The sequence below is a fragment of the Patagioenas fasciata genome, chromosome 2, assembly GCF_037038585.1.
Source record: "Patagioenas fasciata isolate bPatFas1 chromosome 2, bPatFas1.hap1, whole genome shotgun sequence".
In the NCBI taxonomy this organism is placed as follows: Eukaryota; Metazoa; Chordata; class Aves; order Columbiformes; family Columbidae; genus Patagioenas; species Patagioenas fasciata.
Window position 1 is genome coordinate 103,610,746 of NC_092521.1, and position 16,530 is coordinate 103,627,275.

The window sequence follows — 16,530 nt, forward strand, 5'->3', positions numbered from 1 at the left end:
ATTAGGGCTTGGGGTTACTTTAGATTTGGGGTTAGGTTTAGATTTGGGGTTAGGGGTTGAGGTTAGGTTTAGATTTGGGGTTAGGGGTTGGGGTTAGGTTTAGATTTGGGGTTAGGTTTAGATTTGGGGTTTGGGGTTGGGGTTAGGTTTAGATTTGGGGTTAGGTTTAGATTTGGGGTTAGGTTTACATTTGGGGTTAGGGGTTGGGGTTAGGTTTAGATTTGGGGTTAGGTTTAGATTTGGGATTAGGGGTTGGGGTTAGGTTTAGATTTGGGGTTAGGTTTAGATTTGGGGTTTGGGGTTGGGGTTAGGTTTAGATTTGGGGTTAGGTTTAGATTTGGGGTTAGGTTTAGATTTGGGGTTAGGGGTTGGGGTTAGGTTTAGATTTGGGGTTAGGTTTAGATTTGGGGTTAGGGGTTGGGGTTAGGTTTAGATTTGGGGTTAGGTTTAGATTTGGGGTTAGGGGTTGGGGTTAGGTTTAGATTTGGGGTTAGGTTTGGATTTAGGGTTCGGGGTTGGGGTTAGGGGTTGGGGTTTAGATTTAGATTTGCGGTTAGGGGTTGGGGTTAGCTTTAGATTTGGGGTTAGGGGTTGGGGTTAGGGGTTGGGGTTAGGTTTAGATTTGGGGTTAGGTTTAGATTTGGGGTTAGGGGTTGGGGTTAGGTTTAGATTTGGGTTTAGGTTTAGATTTAGGGTTAGGCGTTGGGGTTAGGTTTAGATTTGGGGTTAGTTTTAGATTTGGGGTTCGGGGTTGGGGTTAGGGGTTGGGGTTAGGTTTAGATTTGGGGTTCGGTTTAGATTTGGGGTTTAGACTTGGGGTTAGGTTTAGATTTGGGGTTGACTTTAGATTTGGGGTTAGGTTTAGATTTGGGTTGAGGGTTTGGGGTTAGATTTAGATTTGGGGTTAGGGGTTGGGGTTAGGGGTTGGGGTTAGGTTTAGATTTGCCGTTAGGGGTTGGGGTTAGCTTTAGATTTGGGGTTAGGGGTTGGGGTTAGGGGTTGGGGTTAGGTTTAGATTTGGGTTTAAGTTTAGATTTGGGTTTAGGGGTTGGGGTTAGGTTTAGACTTGGGGTTAATTTTAGATTTGGGGTTAGGGGTTGGGGTTACGTTTAGATTTGGGGTTAAGTTTAGATTTGGGGTTGGTGTCGCGTTTAGGTTTAGACTTGGGGTTAGGTTTAGATTTGGGGTTAGGGGTTGGGGTTAGGTTTAGATTTGGGGTTAGGTTTAGATTTGGGTTGAGGGATTGGGGTTAGGTTTAGAGTAGGGGTTAGGTTTAGAGTTGGGGTTAGGTTTAGATTTGGGGTTAGGGGTTGGGGTTAGGTTTAGATTTGGGATTAGGTTTAGATTTGGGGTTAGGCGTTGGGGTTAGGTTTAGATTTGGGGTTAGGTTTAGATTTGGGGTTCGGGGTTGGGGTTAGGGGTTGGGGTTAGGTTTAGATTTGGGGTAGGTTTAGATTTGGGGTTTAGATTTGTGGTTAGGTTTAGATTTGGGGTTGACTTTAGATTTGGGGTTAGGTTTAGATTTGGGTTGAGGGTTTGGGGTTAGGTTTAGATTTGGGGTTAGGGGTTGGGGTTAGTTTTAGATTTGGGGTTAGATTTAGATTTGGGGTTAGGGGTTGGGGTTAGGGATTGGGGTTAGTGGTTGGGATTAGGTTTAGATTTAGGGTTAGGTTTAGATTTGGGGTTAGTTTTAGATTTGGGTTGAGGGTTTGGGGTTAGGTTTAGACTTGGGGTTAGGTTTAGATTTGGGGTTAGGGGTTGGGGTTAGGTTTAGATTTGGGATTAGGTTTAGATTTGGGGTTAGGCGTTGGGGTTAGGTTTAGATTTGGGTTTAGGTTTAGATTTGGGGTTAGGGGTTGGGGTTAGTTTTAGATTTGAGGTTAGATTTAGATTTGGGGTTAGGGGTTGGGGTTAGGGATTGGGGTTAGGGGTTGGGATTAGGTTTAGATTTAGGGTTAGGGTTAGATTTGGGGTTAGGGGTTGGGGTTAGGTTTAGATTTGGGGTTAGGTTTAGATTTGGGATTAGGGCTTGGGGTTACTTTAGATTTGGGGTTAGGTTTAGATTTGGGGTTAGGGGTTGAGGTTAGGTTTAGATTTGGGGTTAGGGGTTGGGGTTAGGTTTAGATTTGGGGTTAGGTTTAGATTTGGGGTTTGGGGTTGGGGTTAGGTTTAGATTTGGGGTTAGGTTTAGAGTTGGGGTTAGGTTTACATTTGGGGTTAGGGGTTGGGGTTAGGTTTAGATTTGGGGTTAGGTTTAGATTTGGGATTAGGGCTTGGGGTTACTTTAGATTTGGGGTTAGGTTTAGATTTGGGGTTAGGGGTTGAGGTTAGGTTTAGATTTGGGGTTAGGGGTTGGGGTTAGGTTTAGATTTGGGGTTAGGTTTAGATTTGGGGTTTGGGGTTGGGGTTAGGTTTAGATTTGGGGTTAGGTTTAGATTTGGGGTTAGGTTTACATTTGGGGTTAGGGGTTGGGGTTAGGTTTAGATTTGGGGTTAGGTTTAGATTTGGGATTAGGGGTTGGGGTTAGGTTTAGATTTGGGGTTAGGTTTAGATTTGGGGTTTGGGGTTGGGGTTAGGTTTAGATTTGGGGTTAGGTTTAGATTTGGGGTTAGGTTTAGATTTGGGGTTAGGGGTTGGGGTTAGGTTTAGATTTGGGGTTAGGTTTAGATTTGGGGTTAGGGGTTGGGGTTAGGTTTAGATTTGGGGTTAGGTTTAGATTTGGGGTTAGGGGTTGGGGTTAGGTTTAGATTTGGGGTTAGGTTTGGATTTAGGGTTCGGGGTTGGGGTTAGGGGTTGGGGTTTAGATTTAGATTTGCGGTTAGGGGTTGGGGTTAGCTTTAGATTTGGGGTTAGGGGTTGGGGTTAGGGGTTGGGGTTAGGTTTAGATTTGGGGTTAGGTTTAGATTTGGGGTTAGGGGTTGGGGTTAGGTTTAGATTTGGGTTTAGGTTTAGATTTAGGGTTAGGCGTTGGGGTTAGGTTTAGATTTGGGGTTAGTTTTAGATTTGGGGTTCGGGGTTGGGGTTAGGGGTTGGGGTTAGGTTTAGATTTGGGGTTCGGTTTAGATTTGGGGTTTAGACTTGGGGTTAGGTTTAGATTTGGGGTTGAATTTAGATTTGGGGTTAGGTTTAGATTTGGGTTGAGGGTTTGGGGTTAGATTTAGATTTGGGGTTAGGGGTTGGGGTTAGGGGTTGGGGTTAGGTTTAGATTTGCCGTTAGGGGTTGTGGTTAGCTTTAGATTTGGGGTTAGGGGTTGGGGTTAGGGGTTGGGGTTAGGTTTAGATTTGGGTTTAAGTTTAGATTTGGGTTTAGGGGTTGGGGTTAGGTTTAGACTTGGGGTTAATTATAGATTTGGGGTTAGGGGTTGGGGTTACGTTTAGATTTGGGGTTAAGTTTAGATTTGGGGTTGGTGTTGCGTTTAGGTTTAGACTTGGGGTTAGGTTTAGATTTGGGGTTAGGGGTTGGGGTTAGGTTTAGATTTGGGGTTAGGTTTAGATTTGGGTTGAGGGATTGGGGTTAGGTTTAGAGTAGGGGTTAGGTTTAGAGTTGGGGTTAGGTTTAGATTTGGGGTTAGGGGTTGGGGTTAGGTTTAGATTTGGGATTAGGTTTAGATTTGGGGTTAGGCGTTGGGGTTAGGTTTAGATTTGGGGTTAGGTTTAGATTTGGGGTTCGGGGTTGGGGTTAGGGGTTGGGGTTAGGTTTAGATTTGGGGTAGGTTTAGATTTGGGGTTTAGATTTGTGGTTAGGTTTAGATTTGGGGTTGACTTTAGATTTGGGGTTAGGTTTAGATTTGGGTTGAGGGTTTGGGGTTAGGTTTAGATTTGGGGTTAGGGGTTGGGGTTAGTTTTAGATTTGGGGTTAGATTTAGATTTGGGGTTAGGGGTTGGGGTTAGGGATTGGGGTTAGTGGTTGGGATTAGGTTTAGATTTAGGGTTAGGTTTAGATTTGGGGTTAGGTTTACATTTGGGGTTAGGGATTGGGTTTAGGTTTAGATTTGGGTTTAGGGGTTGGGGTTAGGTTTAGATTTGGGGTTAGGTTTAGATTTGGGGTTTACATTTGGGGTTAGGTTTAGATTCGGTGTTAGGGATGGGGTTAGGTTTAGATTTGGGGTTAGGTTTAGATTTGGGGTTAGGGGTTGGGTTTAGGTTTAGATTTGGGTTTAGGTTTAAATTTGGGCTTAGGGGTTGGGGTTAGGTTTAGATTTGGGTTTAGGGGTTGGGGTTAGGTTTAGATTTGGGGTTAGGTTTAGATTTGGGGTTAGGTTTAGATTTGGGGTTAGGGGTTGGGGTTAGGTTTAGATTTGGGGTTAGGTTTGGATTTAGGGTTCGGGGTTGGGGTTAGGGGTTGGGGTTTAGATTTAGATTTGCGGTTAGGGGTTGGGGTTAGCTTTAGATTTGGGGTTAGGGGTTGGGGTTAGGGGTTGGGGTTAGGTTTAGATTTGGGGTTAGGTTTAGATTTGGGGTTAGGGGTTGGGGTTAGGTTTAGATTTGGGTTGAGGTTTAGATATAGGGTTAGGCGTTGGGGTTAGGTTTAGATTTGGGGTTAGTTTTAGATTTGGGGTTCGGGGTTGGGGTTAGGGGTTGGGGTTAGGTTTAGATTTGGGGTTCGGTTTAGATTTGGGGTTTAGACTTGGGGTTAGGTTTAGATTTGGGGTTGACTTTAGATTTGGGGTTAGGTTTAGATTTGGGTTGAGGGTTTGGGGTTAGATTTAGATTTGGGGTTAGGGGTTGGGGTTAGGGGTTGGGGTTAGGTTTAGATTTGCCGTTAGGGGTTGGGGTTAGCTTTAGATTTGGGGTTAGGGGTTGGGGTTAGGGGTTGGGGTTAGGTTTAGATTTGGGTTTAAGTTTAGATTTGGGTTTAGGGGTTGGGGTTAGGTTTAGACTTGGGGTTAATTTTAGATTTGGGGTTAGGGGTTGGGGTTACGTTTAGATTTGGGGTTAAGTTTAGATTTGGGGTTGGTGTTGCGTTTAGGTTTAGACTTGGGGTTAGGTTTAGATTTGGGGTTAGGGGTTGGGGTTAGGTTTAGATTTGGGGTTAGGTTTAGATTTGGGTTGAGGGATTGGGGTTAGGTTTAGAGTAGGGGTTAGGTTTAGAGTTGGGGTTAGGTTTAGATTTGGGGTTAGGGGTTGGGGTTAGGTTCAGATTTGGGATTAGGTTTAGATTTGGGGTTAGGCGTTGGGGTTAGGTTTAGATTTGGGGTTAGGTTTAGATTTGGGGTTTGGGGTTGGGGTTAGGGGTTGGGGTTAGGTTTAGATTTGGGGTAGGTTTAGATTTGGGGTTTAGATTTGTGGTTAGGTTTAGATTTGGGGTTGACTTTAGATTTGGGGTTAGGTTTAGATTTGGGTTGAGGGTTTGGGGTTAGGTTTAGATTTGGGGTTAGGGGTTGGGGTTAGTTTTAGATTTGGGGTTAGATTTAGATTTGGGGTTAGGGGTTGGGGTTAGGGATTGGGGTTAGTGGTTGGGATTAGGTTTAGATTTAGGGTTAGGTTTAGATTTGGGGTTAGTTTTAGATTTGGGTTGAGGGTTTGGGGTTAGGTTTAGACTTGGGGTTAGGTTTAGATTTGGGGTTAGGGGTTGGGGTTAGGTTTAGATTTGGGATTAGGTTTAGATTTGGGGTTAGGCGTTGGGGTTAGGTTTAGATTTGGGGTTAGGTTTAGATTTCGGGTTTGGGGTTGGTGTTAGGGGTTGGGGTTAGGTTTAGATTTGGGGTTAGGTTTAGATTTGGGGTTGACTTTAGATTTGGGGTTAGGTTTAGATTTGGGTTGAGGGTTTGGGGTTAGGTTTAGATTTGGGGTTAGGGGTTGGGGTTAGGTTTAGATTTGGGTTTAGGTTTAGATTTGGGGTTAGGGGTTGGGGTTAGTTTTAGATTTGGGGTTAGATTTAGATTTGGGGTTAGGGGTTGGGGTTAGGGATTGGGGTTAGGGGTTGGGATTAGGTTTAGATTTAGGGTTAGGGTTAGATTTGGGGTTAGGGGTTGGGGTTAGGTTTAGATTAGGGGTTAGGTTTAGATTTAGGGTTAGGGTTAGATTTGGGGTTAGGGGTTGGGGTTAGGTTTAGATTTGGGGTTAGGTTTAGATTTGGGATTAGGGCTTGGGGTTACTTTAGATTTGGGGTTAGGTTTAGATTTGGGGTTAGGGGTTGAGGTTAGGTTTAGATTTGGGGTTAGGGGTTGGGGTTAGGTTTAGATTTGGGGTTAGGTTTAGATTTGGGGTTTGGGGTTGGGGTTAGGTTTAGATTTGGGGTTAGGTTTAGATTTGGGGTTAGGTTTACATTTGGGTTTAGGGGTTGGGGTTAGGTTTAGATTTGGGGTTAGGTTTAGATTTGGGATTAGGGCTTGGGGTTACTTTAGATTTGGGGTTAGGTTTAGATTTGGGGTTAGGGGTTGAGGTTAGGTTTAGATTTGGGGTTAGGGGTTGGGGTTAGGTTTAGATTTGGGGTTAGGTTTAGATTTGGGGTTTGGGGTTGGGGTTAGGTTTAGATTTGGGGTTAGGTTTAGATTTGGGGTTAGGTTTACATTTGGGGTTAGGGGTTGGGGTTAGGTTTAGATTTGGGGTTAGGTTTAGATTTGGGATTAGGGGTTGGGGTTAGGTTTAGATTTGGGGTTAGGTTTAGATTTGGGGTTTGGGGTTGGGGTTAGGTTTAGATTTGGGGTTAGGTTTAGATTTGGGGTTAGGGGTTGGGGTTAGGTTTAGATTTGGGGTTAGGTTTAGATTTGGGGTTAGGGGTTGGGGTTAGGTTTAGATTTGGGGTTAGGTTTAGATTTGGGGTTAGGGGTTGGGGTTAGGTTTAGATTTGGGGTTAGGTTTGGATTTAGGGTTCGGGGTTGGGGTTAGGGGTTGGGGTTTAGATTTAGATTTGCGGTTAGGGGTTGGGGTTAGCTTTAGATTTGGGGTTAGGGGTTGGGGTTAGGGGTTGGGGTTAGGTTTAGATTTGGGGTTAGGTTTAGATTTGGGGTTAGGGGTTGGGGTTAGGTTTAGATTTGGGTTTAGGTTTAGATTTAGGGTTAGGCGTTGGGGTTAGGTTTAGATTTGGGGTTAGTTTTAGATTTGGGGTTCGGGGTTGGGGTTAGGGGTTGGGGTTAGGTTTAGATTTGGGGTTCGGTTTAGATTTGGGGTTTAGACTTGGGGTTAGGTTTAGATTTGGGGTTGAATTTAGATTTGGGGTTAGGTTTAGATTTGGGTTGAGGGTTTGGGGTTAGATTTAGATTTGGGGTTAGGGGTTGGGGTTAGGGGTTGGGGTTAGGTTTAGATTTGCCGTTAGGGGTTGTGGTTAGCTTTAGATTTGGGGTTAGGGGTTGGGGTTAGGGGTTGGGGTTAGGTTTAGATTTGGGGTTAAGTTTAGATTTGGGTTTAGGGGTTGGGGTTAGGTTTAGACTTGGGGTTAATTTTAGATTTGGGGTTAGGGGTTGGGGTTACGTTTAGATTTGGGGTTAAGTTTAGATTTGGGGTTGGTGTTGCGTTTAGGTTTAGACTTGGGGTTAGGTTTAGATTTGGGGTTAGGGGTTGGGGTTAGGTTTAGATTTGGGGTTAGGCTTAGATTTGGGTTGAGGGATTGGGGTTAGGTTTAGAGTAGGGGTTAGGTTTAGAGTTGGGGTTAGGTTTAGATTTGGGGTTAGGGGTTGGGTTTAGGTTTAGATTTGGGATTAGGTTTAGATTTGGGGTTAGGCGTTGGGGTTAGGTTTAGATTTGGGGTTAGGTTTAGATTTAGGGTTCGGGGTTGGGGTTAGGGGTTGGGGTTAGGTTTAGATTTGGGGTAGGTTTAGATTTGGTGTTTAGATTTGTGGTTAGGTTTAGATTTGGGGTTGACTTTAGATTTGGGGTTAGGTTTAGATTTGGGGTGAGGGTTTGGGGTTAGGTTTAGATTTGGGGTTAGGGGTTGGGGTTAGTTTTAGATTTGGGGTTAGATTTAGATTTGGGGTTAGGGGTTGGGGTTAGGGATTGGGGTTAGTGGTTGGGATTAGGTTTAGATTTAGGGTTAGGTTTAGATTTGGGTTTAGGGGTTGGGGTTAGTTTTAGATTTGGGGTTAGGTTTAGATTTGGGGTTTACATTTGGGGTTAGGTTTAGATTCGGTGTTAGGGATGGGGTTAGGTTTAGATTTGGGGTTAGGTTTAGATTTGGGGTTAGGGGTTGGGTTTAGGTTTAGATTTGGGTTTAGGTTTAAATTTGGGCTTAGGGGTTGGGGTTAGGTTTAGATTTGGGTTTAGGGGTTGGGGTTAGGTTTAGATTTGGGGTTAGGTTTAGATTTAGGGTTCGGGGTTGGGATTAGGGGTTGGGGTTTAGATTTAGATTTGCGGTTAGGGGTTGGGGTTAGCTTTAGATTTGGGGTTAGGGGTTGGGGTTAGGGGTTGGGGTTAGGTTTAGATTTGGGGTTAGGTTTAGATTTGGGTTTAGGAGTTGGGGTTAGGTTTAGATTTGGGGTTAGGTTTAGATCTGGGGTTAGGGGTTGAGGTTATGTTTAGATTTGGGGTTAGGTTTAGATTTGGGGTTTACATTTCGGGTTAGGTTTAGATTTGAGTTTATATTTAGATTTGGGGTTAGGGGTTGGGGTTAGGTTTAGATTTGGGGTTAGGTTTATATTTGGAGGTTAGGGGTTGGGGTAAGTTTTAGATTTGGGGTTAGGTTTAGATTTGGGGTTAGGGGTTGGGGTTAGGGGTTGGGTTTAGGGTTTGGGGTTAGGTTTAGATTTGGGGTTAGGTTTAGATGTGGGGTTAGGGGTTGGGGTTAGGTTTAGATTTGGGGTTATGTTTAGATTTGGGGTTAGGGGTTGGGTTTAGGTTTAGATTTGGGTTTAGGTTTAAATTTGGGCTTAGGGGTTGGGGTTAGGTTTAGATTTGGGTTTAGGTTTAGATTTGGGGTTAGGGGTTGGGGTTAGGTTTAGATTTGGGGTTAGGTTTAGATTTAGGGTTAGGTTTAGATTTGGGTTTAAGGGTTGGGGTTAGGGGTTGGGGTTAGGTTTAGATCTGGGGTTAGGGGTTGGGGTTAGGAACTGGGGTTAGGTTTAGATTTGGGGTTAGGGGTTGGGGTTAGTGGTTGTGGTTAAGTTTAGATTTGGGGTTAGGGGTTGGGGTTAGGGGTTGGGGTTAGGTTTAGATTTGGGTTTAGGTTTAGATTTGGGGTTAGGGGTTGGGGTTAGGTTTAGATTTGGGGTTAGGTTTAGATTTGGGGTTAGGTTTACATTTGGGGTTAGGGGTTGGGTTTAGGTTTAGATTAGGGTTTAGGGGTTGGGGTTAGGTTTAGATTTGGGGTTAGGTTTAGATTTGGGGTTTACATTTGGGGTTAGGTTTAGATTCGGTGTTAGGGATGGGGTTAGGTTTAGATTTGGGGTTAGGTTTAGATTTGGGGTTAGGGGTTGGGTTTAGGTTTAGATTTGGGTTTAGGTTTAAATTTGGGCTTAGGGGTTGGGGTTAGGTTTAGATTTGGGTTTAGGTTTAGATTTGGGGTTAGGGGTTGGGGTTAGGTTTAGATTTGGGGTTAGGTTTAGATTTAGGGTTAGGTTTAGATTTGGGTTTAGGGGTTGGGGTTAGGGGTTGGGGTTAGGTTTAGATCTGGGGTTAGGGGTTGGGGTTAGGAACTGGGGTTAGGTTTAGATTTGGGGTTAGGGGTTGGGATTAGTGGTTGTGGTTAAGTTTAGATTTGGGGTTAGGGGTTGGGGTTAGGGGTTGGGGTTAGGTTTAGATTTGGTTTAGGTTTAGATTTGGGGTTAGGGGTTGGGGTTAGGTTTAGATTTGGGGTTAGGTTTAGATTTGGGGTTAGGTTTACATTTGGGGTTAGGGGTTGGGTTTAGGTTTAGATTTGGGTTTAGGGGTTGGGGTTAGGTTTAGATTTGGGGTTTACATTTGGGGTTAGGTTTAGATTCGGTGTTAGGGATGGGGTTAGGTTTAGCTTTGGGGTTAGGTTTAGATTTGGTGTTAGGGGTTGAGGTTAGGTTTAGATTTGGGGTTAGGTTTAGATTTGGGGTTAGGGGTTGGGATTAGGTTTAGATATGGGGTTAGGTTTAGAATTAGGGTTAGGGGTTGGGGTTAGGTTTAGATTTGGGGTTAGGTTTAGATTTGGGGTTCGGGGTTGGGGTTAGGGGTTGTGGTTAGGATTAGATTTGGGGTTAGGTTTAGATTTGGGGTTAGGAGTTGGGGTTAGGTTGAGATTTGGGGTTAGGTTTAGATTTGGGGTTAGGTTTAGATTTGGGGTTAGGGGTTGGGGTTAGGTTAGATTAGGGGTTAGGTTTAGATTTGGGGTTAGGTTTAGATTTGGGGTTAGGGGTTGGGGTTAGGTTTAGATTTGGGGTTAGGTTTAGATTTGGGGTTAGGTTTAGATTTGGGGTTAGGGGTTGGGGTTAGGTTTAGATTTGCCGTTAGGGGTTGGGGTTAGCTTTAGATTTGGGGTTAGGGGTTGGGGTTAGGAGTTGGGGTTAGGTTTAGATTTGGGTGTAAGTTTAGATTTGGGTTTAAGGGTTGGGGTTAGGTTTAGACTTGGGGTTAGGTTTAGATTTGGGGTTAGGGGTTGGGGTTACGTTTAGATTTGGGGTTAAGTTTAGATTTGGGGTTGGTGTTACATTTAGGTTTAGACTTGGGGTTAGGTTTAGATTTGGGGTTAGGGGTTGGTGTTAGGTTTAGATTTGGGTGTAAGTTTAGATTTGGGTTTAGGGGTTGGGGTTAGGTTTAGACTTGGGGTTAGGTTTAGATTTGGGGTTAGGGGTTGGGGTTACGTTTAGATTTGGTGTTAAGTTTAGATTTGGGGTTGGTGTTGCATTTAGGTTTAGACTTGGGGTTAGGTTTAGATTTGGGGTTAGGGGTTGGGGTTAGGTTTAGATTTGGGGTTAGGTTTAGATTTGGGTTGAGGGTTTGGGGTTAGGTTTAGACTTGGGGTTACGTTTAGATTTGGGGTTAGGGGTTGGGATTAGGTTTAGATTTGGGGTTAGGTTTAGATTTGGGGTTCGGGGTTGGGGTTAGGGATTGGGGTTAGGTTTAGATTTGGGGTTAGGTTTAGATTTGGGGTTAGGAGTTGGGGTTAGGTTGAGATTTGGGGTTAGGTTTAGATTTGGGGTTAGGTTTAGATTTGGGGTTAGGGGTTGGGGTTAGGTTTAGATTAGGGGTTAGGTTTAGATTTGGGGTTAGGTTTAGATTTGGGGGTAGGGGTTGGGGTTAGGTTTAGATTTGGGGTTAGGTTTAGATTTGGGGTTAGGAGTTGGGCTTAGGTTTAGATTTGGGGTTAGGTTTAGATCTGGGGTTAGGGGTTGGGGTTATGTTTAGATTTGGGGTTAGATTTAGATTTGAACTTAGGGGTTGGGGTTAGGTTTAGATTTGGGTTTAGGTTTCTATTTGGGGTTGCGGTTGGGTTTAGGTTTAGATTTGGGGTTAGGGGTTGGGGTTAGGTTTAGATTTGGGGTTAGGTTTAGATTTGCGGTTAGGGGTTGGGGTTAGGTTTAGATTTGAGGTTAGGGGTTGGGGTTAGGTTTAGATTTGGGGTTAGGTTCAGATTTGGGGTTTAGATTTGGGGTTAGGTTTAAATTTGCGGTTAGGTTTAGATTTGGGGTTAGGGGTTGAGGTTAGGTTTAGATTTGGGGTTAGGTTTAGATTTGGCGTTAGGTTTAGATTGGGGTTAGGGGTTGGGGTTAGGTTTAGATTTGGGGTTAGGTTTAGATTTGGGGTTAGGGGTTGCGGTTAGGGGTTGGGGTTAGGTTTAGATTTGCTGTTAGGGGTTGGGGTTAGCTTTAGATTTGGGGTTAGGGGTTGGGGTTAGGGGTTGGGGTTAGGTTTAGATTTGGGTTTAAGTTTAGATTTGGGTTTAGGGGTTGGGGTTAGGTTTAGACTTGGGCTTAGGTTTAGATTTGGGGTTAGGGGTTGGGGTTACATTTAGATTTGGGGTTAAGTTTAGATTTGGGGTTGGTGTTGCGTTTAGGTTTAGACTTGGGGTTAGGTTTAGATTTGGGGTTAGGGGTTGGGGTTAGGTTTAGATTTGGGATTAGGTTTAGATTTGGGGTTAGGCGTTGGGGTTAGGTTTAGATTTGGGGTTAGGTTTAGATTTCGGGTTTGGGGTTGGTGTTAGGGGTTGGGGTTAGGTTTAGATTTGGGGTTAGGTTTAGATTTGGGGTTTAGATTTGGGGTTAGGTTTAGATTTGGGGTTGACTTTAGATTTGGGGTTAGGTTTAGATTTGGGTTGAGGGTTTGGGGTTAGGTTTAGATTTGGGGTTAGGGGTTGGGGTTAGGTTTAGATTTGGGTTTAGGTTTAGATTTGGGGTTAGGGTTTGGGGTTAGTTTTAGATTTGGGGTTAGATTTAGATTTGGGGTTAGGGGTTGGGGTTAGGGATTGGGGTTAGGGGTTGGGATTAGGTTTAGATTTAGTGTTAGGTTTAGATTTGGGGTTAGGGGTTGGGGTTAGGTTTAGATTTGGGGTTAGGTTTAGATTTGGGATTAGGGCTTGGGGTTACTTTAGATTTGGGGTTAGGTTTAGATTTGGGGTTAGGGGTTGAGGTTAGGTTTAGATTTGGGGTTAGGGGTTGGGGTTAGGTTTAGATTTGGGGTTAGGTTAAGATTTGGGGTTTGGGGTTGGGGTTAGGTTTAGATTTGGGGTTAGGTTTAGATTTGGGGTTAGGTTTACATTTGGGGTTAGGGGTTGGGGTTAGGTTTAGATTTGGGGTTAGGTTTAGATTTGGGATTAGGGGTTGGGGTTAGGTTTAGATTTGGGGTTAGGTTTAGATTTGGGGTTTGGGGTTGGGGTTAGGTTTAGATTTGGGGTTAGGTTTAGATTTGGGGTTAGGTTTAGATTTGGGGTTAGGGGTTGGGGTTAGGTTTAGATTTGGGGTTAGGTTTAGATTTGGGGTTAGGGTTTGGGGTTAGGTTTAGATTTGGGGTTAGGTTTAGATTTGGGGTTAGGGGTTGGGGTTAGGTTTAGATTTGGGGTTAGGTTTGGATTTAGGGTTCGGGGTTGGGGTTAGGGGTTGGGGTTTAGATTTAGATTTGCGGTTAGGGGTTGGGGTTAGCTTTAGATTTGGGGTTAGGGGTTGGGGTTAGGGGTTGGGGTTAGGTTTAGATTTGGGGTTAGGTTTAGATTTGGGGTTAGGGGTTGGGGTTAGGTTTAGATTTGGGGTTAGTTTTAGATTAGGGGTTAGGGGTTGGGGTTAGGGGTTGGGGTTAGGTTTAGATTTGGGGTTAGGTTTAGATTTGGGGTTAGGCGTTGGGGTTAGGTTTAGATTTGGGGTTAGTTTTAGATTTGGGGTTCGGGGTTGGGGTTAGGGGTTGGGGTTAGGTTTAGATTTGGGGTTCGGTTTAGATTTGGGGTTTAGACTTGGGGTTAGGTTTAGATTTGGGGTTGACTTTAGATTTGGGGTTGGGTTTAGATTTGGGTTGAGGGTTTGGGGTTAGATTTAGATTTGGGGTTAGGGGTTGGGGTTAGGGGTTGGGGTTAGGTTTAGATTTGCCGTTAGGGGTTGGGGTTAGCTTTAGATTTGGGGTTAGGGGTTGGGGTTAGGGGTTGGGGTTAGGTTTAGATTTGGGTTTAAGTTTAGATTTGGGTTTAGGGGTTGGGGTTAGGTTTAGACTTGGGGTTAATTTTAGATTTGGGGTTAGGGGTTGGGGTTACGTTTAGATTTGGGGTTAAGTTTAGATTTGGGGTTGGTGTTGCGTTTAGGTTTAGACTTGGGGTTAGGTTTAGATTTGGGGTTAGGGGTTGGGGTTATGTTTAGATTTGGGGTTAGGTTTAGATTTGGGTTGAGGGATTGGGGTTAGGTTTAGAGTTGGGGTTAGGTTTAGATTTGGGGTTAGGGGTTGGGGTTAGGTTTAGATTTGGGATTAGGTTTAGATTTGGGGTTAGGCGTTGGGGTTAGGTTTAGATTTGGGGTTAGGTTTAGATTTGGGCTTTAGATTTGTGGTTAGGTTTAGATTTGGGGTTGACTTTAGATTTGGGGTTAGGTTTAGATTTGGGTTGAGGGTTTGGGGTTAGGTTTAGATTTGGGGTTAGGGGTTGGGGTTAGGGGTTGGGGTTAGTGGTTGGGATTAGGTTTAGATTTAGGGTTCGGTTTAGATTTGGGGTTAGGTTTACATTTGGGGTTAGGGATTGGGTTTAGGTTTAGATTTGGGTTTAGGGGTTGGGGTTAGGTTTAGATTTGGGGTTAGGTTTAGATTTGGGGTTTACATTTGGGGTTAGGTTTAGATTCGGTGTTAGGGATGGGGTTAGGTTTAGATTTGGGGTTAGGTTTAGATTTGGGGTTAGTGGTTGGGTTTAGGTTTAGATTTGGGTTTAGGTTTAAATTTGGGCTTAGGGGTTGGGGTTAGGTTTAGATTTGGGTTTAGGGGTTGGGGTTAGGTTTAGATTTGGGGTTAGGTTTAGATTTAGGGTTCGGGGTTGGGATTAGGGGTTGGGGTTTAGATTTAGATTTGCGGTTAGGGGTTGGGGTTAGCTTTAGATTTGGGGTTAGGGGTTGGGGTTAGGGGTTGGGTTTAGGGTTTGGGGTTAGGTTTAGATTTGGGGTTAGGTTTAGATGTGGGGTTAGGGGTTGGGGTTAGGTTTAGATTTGGGGTTAGGTTTAGATTTGGGGTTAGGGGTTGGGTTTAGGTTTAGATTTGGGTTTAGGTTTAAATTTGGGCTTAGGGGTTGGGGTTAGGTTTAGATTTGGGTTTAGGATTAGATTTGGGGTTAGGGGTTGGGGTTAGGTTTAGATTTGGGGTTAGGTTTAGATTTAGGGTTAGGTTTAGATTTGGGTTTAGGGGTTGGGGTTAGGGGTTGGGGTTAGGTTTAGATCTGGGGTTAGGGGTTGGGGTTAGGAACTGGGGTTAGTTTTAGATTTGGGGTTAGGGGTTGGGGTTAGTGTTTGTGGTTAAGTTTAGATATGGGGTTAGGGGTTGGGGTTAGGGGTTGGGGTTAGGTTTAGATTTGGGTTTAGGTTTAGATTTGGGGTTAGGGGTTGGGGTTAGGTTTAGATTTGGGGTTAGGTTTAGATTTGGGGTTAGGTTTACATTTGGGGTTAGGGGTTGGGTTTAGGTTTAGATTTGGGTTTAGGGGTTGGGGTTAGGTTTAGATTTGGGGTTAGGTTTAGATTTGGGGTTTACATTTGGGGTTAGGTTTAGATTCGGTGTTAGGGATGGGGTTAGGTTTAGCTTTGGGGTTAGGTTTAGATTTGGTGTTAGGGGTTGAGGTTAGGTTTAGATTTGGGGTTAGGTTTAGATTTGGGGTTAGGGGTTGGGATTAGGTTTAGATATGGGGTTAGGTTTAGAATTAGGGTTAGGGGTTGGGGTTAGGTTTAGATTTGTAGTTAGGTTTAGATTTGGGTTTAGGTGTTGGGGTTAAGTTTAGATTTGGGGTTAGGTTTAGATTTGGGGTTAGGGGTTGGGGTTAGCTTTAGATTTGGGGTTAGGTTTAGATTTGGGGTTAGGAGTTGGGGTTAGGTTTAGATTTGGGGTTAGGTTTAGATTTGGGGTTAGGTTTAGATTTGGTGTTAGGGGTTGAGGTTAGGTTTAGATTTGAGGTTAGGTTTAGATTTGGGGTTAGGTTTAGATTGGGGTTAGGGGTTGGGGTTAGGTTTAGATTTGGGGTTAGGTTTAGATTTGGGGTTAGTGGTTGGGGTTAGGGGTTGGGGTTAGGTTTGATTTGCCGTTAGGGGTTGGGGTTAGCTTTAGATTTGGGGTTAGGGGTTGGGGTTAGGGGTTGGGGTTAGGTTTAGATTTGGGGATAGGTTTAGATTTGGGGTTAGGGGTTGGGGTTACGTTTAGATTTGGGGTTAAGTTTAGATTTGGGGTTGGTGTTGCATTTAGGTTTAGACTTGGGGTTAGGTTTAGATTTGGGGTTAGGGGTTGGGGTTAGGTTTAGATTTGGGGTTAGGTTTACATTTGGGGTTAGGCGTTGGGGTTACGTTTAGATTTGGCGTTAGGTTTAGATTTGGGGTTCGGGGTTGGGGTTAGGGGTTGGGGTTAGGATTAGATTTGGGGTTAGGTTTAGATTTGGGGTTAGGATTTGGGGTTAGGTTGAGATTTGGGGTTAGGTTTAGATTTGGGGTTAGGTTTAGATTTGGGGTTAGGGGTTGGGGTTAGGTTTAGATTAGGGGTTAGGTTTAGATTTGGGGTTAGGTTTAGATTTGGGGTTAGGGGTTGGGGTTAGGTTTAGATTTGGGGTTAGGTTTAGATTTGGGGTTAGGAGTTGGGCTTAGGTTTAGATTTGGGGTTAGGTTTAGATCTGGGGTTAGGGGTTGGGGTTATGTTTAGATTTGGGGTTAGGTTTAGATTTGGGGTTTACATTTAGAGTTAGATTTAGATTTGGGGTTAGATTTAGATTTGGGGTTAGGGGTTGGGGTTAGGTTTAGATTTGGGTTTAGGTTTCTATTTGGGGTTGCGGTTGGTTTAGGTTTAGATTTGGGGTTAGGGGTTGGGGTTAGGTTTAGATTTGGGGTTAGGTTTAGATTTGGGGTTAGGGGTTGGGGTTAGGTTTAGATTTGAGGTTAGGGGTTGGGGTTAGGTTTAGATTTGGGGTTAGGTTCAGATTTGGGGTTTAGATTTGGGGTTAGGTTTAAATTTGCGGTTAGGTTTAGATTTGGGGTTAGGGGTTGA